Genomic DNA, 9,282 nt, shown 5'->3' on the forward strand with positions numbered 1-9,282 from the left:
AGGAAAGCATTGGACGCTCAACTTCAGCACCTCGAGTGTCGGACGGCTCCACCACCACCTCTCCACACTGTTAAGCGAGAGAGACGATAGGAGCCGTCGCGACGTACCCATGCAGCGCCGCCCGCCAACGCACAGAGGAGCGGAGGGGATCGGGCGCCAGGTCCGGGGGAAGGCTGGGAGGGAAGCTACGGCGCTGCTACCCAGCTTTCAACCCTGCGGGACCGGTGCTCCGCTCCTATCGCTCCGGCGAACAGGGTCCGCTACGCTTTCAACACCAGCGCCCGGCAGAGGGCTTGGAGAAGGCTCGCGCGGATCCTCGGTTCGGATCGCCTGGCTTCGCGGGAGCGGCCTTCGGCTAGGGCCGACGACGGCCGGACCGAGCAGATTTGGACCGGGGTGCGGGGCGAGTACCTGCCTCTCTCACGAAGGGAGTGTCACCGGTAAGAAGCCTCTTCCCACGTCTGCTTGCCGACTTACGCTCGCCCCGACGAGAGGCCCAACCGAAAGAGTGGAAAGGGGCAGAGATTTCCAGGGTCGCCCCACCAGGGATGCAATACCCCAGTGCAGACAGTCGGCCCTGCCCCGAACCTACTCGGTGGTTTGAAGGTTAACCTCTTGGGGAAAAGCAGCGATTCGCCTCGCGGTGCGTGCCTCCGCGGATCTAAACCCCCTCGATCGATGTGGGGCCAGAGGACCCCTTTTCCCCGTACGAAACTGTCAGCTCACCATGGGCTCGACGTCCGTGGGTCGGGGAGTTGAGCGCTTACGCGCGGCGGGACCTTATAACCTGCAGCGGCTGAGGAGCGAAGATTTCCAGGGTGGGCCCCCGGGGATGCCATACCCCGAGCAGCCTGTCGGCCCCGCTCCTAGCACGCTGGCAAGCAATGGAGTCTTCCCCGCGGCAGCCACCGCCCTCGCCCTAGCCTCGCCGTCGGTCGATGAAGAACGTCGTTCGCCCTCCTCTGGCTCGGGATTTGGAAACGGCCTGGCCTTCGCCTACTCCGTCGGGCAACTGCCTTCCGCCAGCCCCTTCCCTCGAATCCCCTTCTTCCATTTTAGACCCGATCAGGGGATTGGTCAGCCCAGCCCTGGGGTAAGAAGAGGGGTTGGGGTCGGTTCGGCTTCGGGTGCCCCGCTCGGCCAAAGGTTCCCCTCGCTTTGGAAGCACGCGAGGTCGCGGAGGGTGTCGGGGTTATTTTTTCGGCTCCCTGGCTTCGCGGGAGCGGCCTTCGGCTAGGGCCGAGGCCGTCCGGCCCGCGCAGATTTGGACCGGGGTCCGGGGCGAGTACCTGCCTCTCTCACGAAGGGAGTGTCACCGGTAAGAAGCCTCTTCCCACGTCTGCTTGCCGACTTACGCTCGCCCCGACGAGAGGCCCAACCGAAAGAGTGGAAAGGGGCAGAGATTTCCAGGGTCGCCCCACCAGGGATGCAATACCCCAGTGCAGACTGTCGGCCCTGCCCCGAACCTACTCGGTGGTTTGAAGGTTAACCTCTTGGGGAAAAGCAGCGATTCGCCTCGCGGTGCGTGCCTCCGCGGATCTAAACCCCCTCGATCGATGTGGGGCCAGAGGACCCCTTTTCCCCGTACGAAACGGCCGGCTCACCATGGGCTCGACATCCGTGGGTCGGAGAGTTGAGCGCTTACGCGCGGCGGGACCTTATAACCTGCAGCGGCTGAGGAGCGAAGATTTCCAGGGTGGGCCCCCGGGGATGCCATACCCCGAGCAGCCAGTCGGCCCCGCTCCTAGCGCGCTGACGAGCAATGGAGTCTTCCCCGCGGCAGCCACCGCCCTCGCCTCGCCGTCGGTCGATGAAGAGCCGAGTTCGCCCTCCTCTGCTCGGGACTCGGAAACGGCCTGGCCTTCGCCTACTCCGTCGGGCAACTGCCTTCCGCCAGCCCCTTCCCTCGAATCCCCTTCTTCCATTTTAGACCCGATCAGGGGATTGGTCAGCCCAGCCCTGGGGTAGGAAGAGGGGTTGGGGTCGGTTCGGCTTCCGGTGCCCCCGCTCGGCCAAAGGTCCCCTCGCTTTGGAAGCAGAGGGTGCCGGGGTTATTTTCGGCTTGACGCCTAGTCCGGTCCCTGCCGGTTCCCGTGGAGGCCCGCGGTCAAAACCAGCTCCCCGGCTGTCGGAGCCGGAGCCCCGCAGCCCGAGCGGACGCACCGAGTCCCTCATGTAAGGGATAGCCGCCCCTACGGAACGGCCCGGACTGGGACCAGGCACCCCCAGGCGCCGAAGGGGTGGGTCGGCCGTGTTGCCGAAGCTTAGCCGGCGCTGATGACCGCAGCCCCTAACGATGCCCACAGGCGGGGGAGCCAAGGAGAGCACTAGGAAGACGTGGCGGGGTCGGACGGCTCAATTTCCAGGGTGGGACCCCGGGGGTTCAGTACCCCGGGCATCCGGTCGGTTTCGCCGGCGCGACCCCAAGCCTTCCACGGCCCCCTTCGTGGGTGCAGGGATACCGTGCAGGGTGCAGGCTTAGACGCCAATTCCCCAGAAGTTTTAGGGATAGGGTTTGTCCGGGCGCCACCGCAGCGACAACCTCGCAAGAAGCTCTCTTCCACAAAAGCACGGGCAACGTTCGTGTGCGAGTGTTGGTCTCCCATGGTCTACCGACTCCCCCGGGCGGCCCAAGCGTTACGCCCACGGCCGGGCCCTCGAGCAGGCGCACCCCTGGTGCCTCTCGTAAGGGAAGGCTACGGTCCTCAACCCCTCGTATGGCGGGGAGGGCGCATTTGAAACGCTAAAGGACGAGCCCTGTTCGGGACCTGGCGGGGATCCGCGGATTGGCGAGAGGGATGGGTCTGCCGTTGGTCAGAGGGGACGCACCCCTGGGACGCAGTTTGGCATTAGCGACCGATGGCCCATCTACGACCATGTACTCCGGGAGCGCCAAGGAGGACGCGGGTGGGCTTTGGGGGCAGACTCAATTTCCAGGGTCTGGGCGCCGGGGGTGCAATACCCTTAAGCGCTCATGTCGGTTTCGTCTGCCGCCCGCCTCTGGCCCGGCTCCTAGTGACGGGTGCTGTGAACGTGCGATCGTGCTTGCGGTTGAAGAGTTCAAAGGCTACCGCTGGGGATAACACGCCCGGGGAATTTAGAAACCCCCCCCTCCGCTACAATCTCTGCTTCTGCCGGACTCGGAGGGGAGCCGCCCCGGGGGCGACCGCTCCCTCTCCTCTTCCGCGGCGTGCCGCGCGCTTCGCCGTCAGCAGCGGAGCGAACCTTTTTCTCGGTCCGCAGCTCTTCAGGCGTAGGCGGGCAGCGCTAACAGGGTACACTGGGGACCACTCGACCGCAACCGCTCCTCCGACCGACGAGCATACCTACCGCGGATACGCCACGGTGGGTCTAAGCCTCGTCGCCGCCGCGAGGAGCAGGCGGGAGCCGTCCCTTTTCGTGCTGCGGAAATAAACCGTGGACACAGAGGTGTGTCTGCGCTCTCCGACCGGGCGGGGGGCGATTGGACTTGCCCGAGGGACACTAGGCGAGGCGCTGCCGCGGGAGCCGGAGCTCCGCGCTGGACGCTGCCGCCGCCGCCGCCGCCCCCCACCCACGGTACGGTGGAGTACGCCCGTTCCATACGCTTCGTAGCAAACCTCAGCCGAAGCAGAGAGTCCTACCGCTGTGGCAGGAGCGGGGCCGTGCGAGGACCACACTGGCACCGCGCTACACAACCTTAGGCAGAGGACCACAGCCGCTCACGGGGAGCGGGGGATTGATGCGCGACCAAGACTGAGGCTAAGGAACGCTTTACCATAAACCGGCCGGGGCCAATACCCCTGACCGAGCAAAGTGCCCTGCCCCGCCGGATCGCGCTGTGTCAGATCGATCAAAAGAGCGGAGAGCCGAGACTCTACCGCTGGGAGTTTGTGGAGAACGGCCTGGCTTGCGTCCCGTCCTCCCGCCCTCGACCTCACATGGCTAGCCTCACCCGCCGGGAGCCACCCCATTGGGGACCGTAGGGCGGAGAAGGGGTCTCCGCGTCCGGAATTTACTTGTGGAGAACGGCCTGGCTTACGTCCCGTCCTCCCGCCCTCGACCTCACATGGCTAGCCTCACCCGCCGGGCGCCACCCCATTGGGGACCGTAGGGCGGAGAAGGGGTCTCCGCGTCCGGAATTTACTTGTGGAGAACGGCCTGGCTTACGTCCCGTCCTCCCGCCCTCGACCTCACACGGCTAGCCTCACCCGCCGGGCGCCACCCCATTGGGGACCGTAGGGCGGAGAAGGGGTCTCCGCGTCCGGAATTTACTTGTGGAGAACGGCCTGGCTTACGTCCCGTCCTCCCGCCCTCGACCTCACATGGCTAGCCTCACCCGCCGGGCGCCACCCCATTGGGGACCGTAGGGCGGAGAAGGGGTCTCCGCGTACGGAATTTCTTGTGGAGAACGGCCTGGCTTACGTCCCGTCCTCCCATGGCTAGCCTCACCCGCCGGGCGCCACCCCATTGGGGACCGTAGGGCGGAGAAGGGGTCTCCGCGTCCGGAATTTCTTGTGGAGAACGGCCTGGCTTACGTCCCGTCCTCCCGCCCTCGACCTCACATGGCTAGCCTACCCCGCCGGGCGCCGCTCCATTGGGGATACGGTACGGCAAAGCGCGACGCCGCACGATGCCAACACTTTGTGCAAAAACCTGGCAGAGTCGACCAAAACCTCGCTTCTTTGACCGGTATTTTTGATGCTTTTCTCTGCCGCCGAAGGTGCACTGAGGGTCGGATCGCCCAAAATTTTTACCGGTCGTTTTGGTCTGCGGTTCTTCCGAGAGGTGCCCGCCTGACAGTTCTTTTTCAGCAGCCTCCGAAAGGCCATCCAGCGGGCAAGCCAGGGGTTGGCAGCCGCCGGCGGTGAGCCTTCCCCGGCCGGGGCAGACGGCTCCGACCGCAAAATTTTTTCGACTTTCGCCGAGGCCAAAACCCCATGCACTTTTAAAGCCTGCCCGCAGCGCCGTCTCCTGTCAGACGTCCCTTGCCGCCTGCGGTGGTCCTCGCCCGGCAGAGAGAAGCCGGAGTCGCCCCCTCTCCGGTTCTTTTTCACCATTCCGGAGCTCTGAAATCTGCCGGACACCGAGTGACCGAGGACGCTTCCAGGAGGGCGGCAGCGAGAGGCAGAGTGCCACCGGTCGGGTCGCCGGTTCTCCCACACTTTGAAAATTTTTCGCTTGTTCTGGTGGGATGGAGAGAGAGCGTGGCTTATGCGCCCTCTGCCCCGCGGTCCGCCCTGGCTGGCCTTACGCCGGTGGTTCGCCAGGCCACCGGCACCTTGTACGGCGGGGACGGCGTGGCTTATGCGCCCGTCAACCCACCTACTCGCCCCGGCTAGCCTTTTACCCGGAGGGCGCCACGCTCCGGGTACCAGTGAGCGGCACGAACCCAGTCATACCATGCCGCTCACCTCGCGCCCTCTCCGGCCTCCGCCGCGGAGACCTCCCGCTAGGACCTGCGGGGGGCGATTTCTGCCAAAATCTACAAAGTCCCCGATGGTTAAGGACGTAGACTGTTGAGCGGGACCTACACACTCTTGTAGCCGATGGGGCTCGCCATTTCCCGCAGAAAATGGACCACCTCCCGCAGAGGAACATGAAATGCCCCTTCCCGCGGGACCCGAAGGACCGCTCTGTCCGAGCAGGCCTCCAGGACCACGGCACGCAAAAGCGACTCAGTCCCGCTGGCATTACGGATCTGACTTTGTGCAAAAACCAGGCAGAGTCGACCAAAACCTCCCTTCTTTGACCGGTGTTTTTGTTGCTTTTCTCTGCCGCCGAAGGTGCACTGAGGGTCGGATCGCCCAAAATTTTTACCGGTCGTTTTGGTCTGCGGTTCTTCCGAGAGGTGCCCGCCTGACAGTTCTTTTTCAGCAGCCTCCGAAAGGGCATCCAGCGGGCAAGCCAGGGGTTGGCAGCCGCCGGCGGTGAGCCTTCCCCGGCCGGGGCAGACAGCTCCGACCGCAAATTTTTTTCGACTTTCGCCGAGGCCAAAACCCCATGCACTTTTAAAGCCTGCCCGCAGCGCCGTCTCCTGGCAGACGTCCCTTGCCGCCTGCGGTGGTCCTCGCCCGGCAGAGAGAAGCCGGTTTCGCCCTCTCACCGGTTCTTTTTCACCATTCCGGAGCTCTGAAATCTGCCGGACACCGAGTGACCGAGGACGCTTCCAGGAGGGCGGCAGCGAGAGGCAGAGTGCCACCGGTCGGGTCCCCGGTTCTCCCACACTTTGAAAATTTTTCGCTTGTTCTGGTGGGATGGAGAGAGAGCGTGGCTTATGCGCCCTCTGCCCCGCGGTACGCCCTTGGCTAGCCTTACGCCGGTGGTTCGCCAGGCCACCGGCACCTTGTACAGCGGGGACGGCGTGGCTTATGCGCCCTCTGCCCCGCGGTCCGCCCTGTCTAGCCTTACGCCGGTGGTTCGCCAGGCCACCGGCACCTTGTACGGCGGGGACGGCGTGGCTTATGCGCCCGTCAACCCACCTGCTCGCCCCGGCTAGCCTTTTACCCGGAGGGCGCCACGCTCCGGGTAGCAGTGAGCGGCACGAGCCCAGTCATACCATGCCGCTCACCTCGCACCTTTTCCGGCCTCCGCCGCGGAGACCTCCCGCTAGGACATGCGGGGGGCGATCTTGACCAAAATCTACAAAGTCCCCGATGGTTAAGGACGTAGACTGTTGAGCGGGACCTACACACTCTTGCAGCCGAAGGGGCTCGCCATTTCCCGCAGAAAATGGACCACCTCCCGCAGAGGAACATGAAATGCCCCTTCCCGCGGGACCCGAAAGGACCGCCCTGTCCGAGCAGGCCTCCAGGACCACGGCACGCAAAAGCGACTCAGTCCCGCTGGCATTACGGATCTGACTTAGTGCAAAAACCTGGCAGAGTCGACCAAAACTCCCCTTCTCTGACCGGTATTTTTGTTGCTTTTCTCTGCCGCCGAAGGTGCACTACGGGTCGGATCGCCCAAAATTTTTACCGGTCGTTTTGGTCTGCGGTTCTTCCGAGAGGTGCCCGCCTGACAGTTCTTTTTCAGAAGCCTCCGAAAGGCCATCCAGCGGGCAAGCCATGAGTTGGCAGCCGCCGGCGGTGAGCCTTCCCCGGCCGGGGCAGACAGCTCCGACCGCATAATTTTTTCGACTTTTGCCGAGGCCAAAACCCCATGCACTTTTAAAGCCTGCCCGCAGCGCCGTCTCCTGTCAGACGTCCCCGCCGCCTGCGGTGGTCCTCGCCCGGCAGAGAGAAGCCGGAGTCGCCCTCTCTCCGGTTCTTTTTCACCATTCCGGAGGTCTGAAATCTGCCGTACTCCGAGTGACCGAGGACGCTTCCAGGAGGACGGCAGCGAGAGGCAGAGTGCCACCGGTCGGGAAGCCGGTTCTCCCACACTTTGAAAATTTTTCGCTTGTGCTGGTGGGATGGAGAGAGAGCGTGGCTTATGCGCCCTCTGCCCCGCGGTACGCCCTTGGCTAGCCTTACGCCGGTGGTTCGCCAGGCCACCGGCACCTTGTACGGCGGGGACGGCGTGGCTTATGCGCCCGTCAACCCACCTACTCGCCCCGGCTAGCCTTTTACCCGGAGGGCGCCACGCTCCGGGTAGCAGTGAGCGGCACGAGCCCAGTCATACCATGCCGCTCACCTCGCACCTTTTCCGGCCTCCGCCGCGGAGACCTCCCGCTAGGACATGCGGGGGGCGATCTTGACCAAAATCTACAAAGTCCCCGATGGTTAAGGACGTAGACTGTTGAGCGGGACCTACACACTCTTGCAGCCGAAGGGGCTCGCCATTTCCCGCAGAAAATGGACCACCTCCCGCAGAGGAACATGAAATGCCCCTTCCCGCGGGACCCGAAGGACCACTCTGTCCGAGCAGGCTTCCAGGACCACGGCACGCAAGAGCGACTCAGTCCCGCTGGCATTACGGATCTGACTTAGTGCAAAAACCTGGCAGAGTCGACCAAAACTCCCCTTCTCTGACCGGTATTTTTGTTGCTTTTCTCTGCCGCCGAAGGTGCACTACGGGTCGGATCGCCCAAAATTTTTACCGGTCGTTTTGGTCTGCGGTTCTTCCGAGAGGTGCCCGCCTGACAGTTCTTTTTCAGCAGCCTCCGAAAGGCCATCCAGCGGGCAAGCCAGGGGTTGGCAGCCGCCGGCGGTGAGCCTTCCCCGGCCGGGGCAGACAGCTCCGACCGCATAATTTTTTCGACTTTCGCCGAGGCCAAAACCCCTTGCACTTTTAAAGCCTGCCCGCAGCGCCGTCTCCTGTCAGACGTCCCCGCCGCCTGCGGTGGTCCTCGCCCGGCAGAGAGAAGCCGGAGTCGCCCTCTCTCCGGTTCTTTTTCACCATTCCGGAGCTCTTAAATCTGCCATACTCCGAGTGACCGAGGACGCTTCCAGGAGGGCGGCAGCGAGAGGCAGAGTGCAACTGGTCGGGAAGCCGGTTCTCCCACACTTTGAAAATTTTTCGCTTGTGCTGGTGGGATGGAGAGAGAGCGTGGCTTATGCGCCCTCTGCCCCGCGGTACGCCCTTGGCTAGCCTTACGCCGGTGGTTCGCCAGGCCACCGGCACCTTGTACGGCGGGGACGGCGTTGCTTATGCGCCCGTCATCCCACCTACTCGCCCCGGCTAGCCTTTTACCCGGAGGGCGCCACGCTCCGGGTAGCAGTGAGCGGCACGAGCCCAGTCATACCATGCCGCTCACCTCGCACCTTTTCCGGCCTCCGCCGCGGAGACCTCCCGCTAGGACATGCGGGGGGCGATCTTGACCAAAATCTACAAAGTCCCCGATGGTTAAGGACGTAGACTGTTGAGCGGGACCTACACACTCTTGCAGCCGAAGGGGCTCGCCATTTCCCGCAGAAAATGGACCACCTCCCGCAGAGGAACATGAAATGCCCCTTCCCGCGGGACCCGAAGGACCACTCTGTCCGAGCAGGCTTCCAGGACCACGGCACGCAAGAGCGACTCAGTCCCGCTGGCATTACGGATCTGACTTAGTGCAAAAACCTGGCAGAGTCGACCAAAACTCCCCTTCTCTGACCGGTATTTTTGTTGCTTTTCTCTGCCGCCGAAGGTGCACTACGGGTCGGATCGCCCAAAATTTTTACCGGTCGTTTTGGTCTGCGGTTCTTCCGAGAGGTGCCCGCCTGACAGTTCTTTTTCAGCAGCCTCCGAAAGGCCATCCAGCGGGCAAGCCAGGGGTTGGCAGCCGCCGGCGGTGAGCCTTCCCCGGCCGGGGCAGACAGCTCCGACCGCATAATTTTTTCGACTTTCGCCGAGGCCAAAACCCCATGCACTTTTAAAGCC

This window comes from Engystomops pustulosus, unplaced genomic scaffold (genome assembly GCF_040894005.1).
Source record: "Engystomops pustulosus unplaced genomic scaffold, aEngPut4.maternal MAT_SCAFFOLD_485, whole genome shotgun sequence".
In the NCBI taxonomy this organism is placed as follows: domain Eukaryota; kingdom Metazoa; phylum Chordata; class Amphibia; order Anura; family Leptodactylidae; genus Engystomops; species Engystomops pustulosus.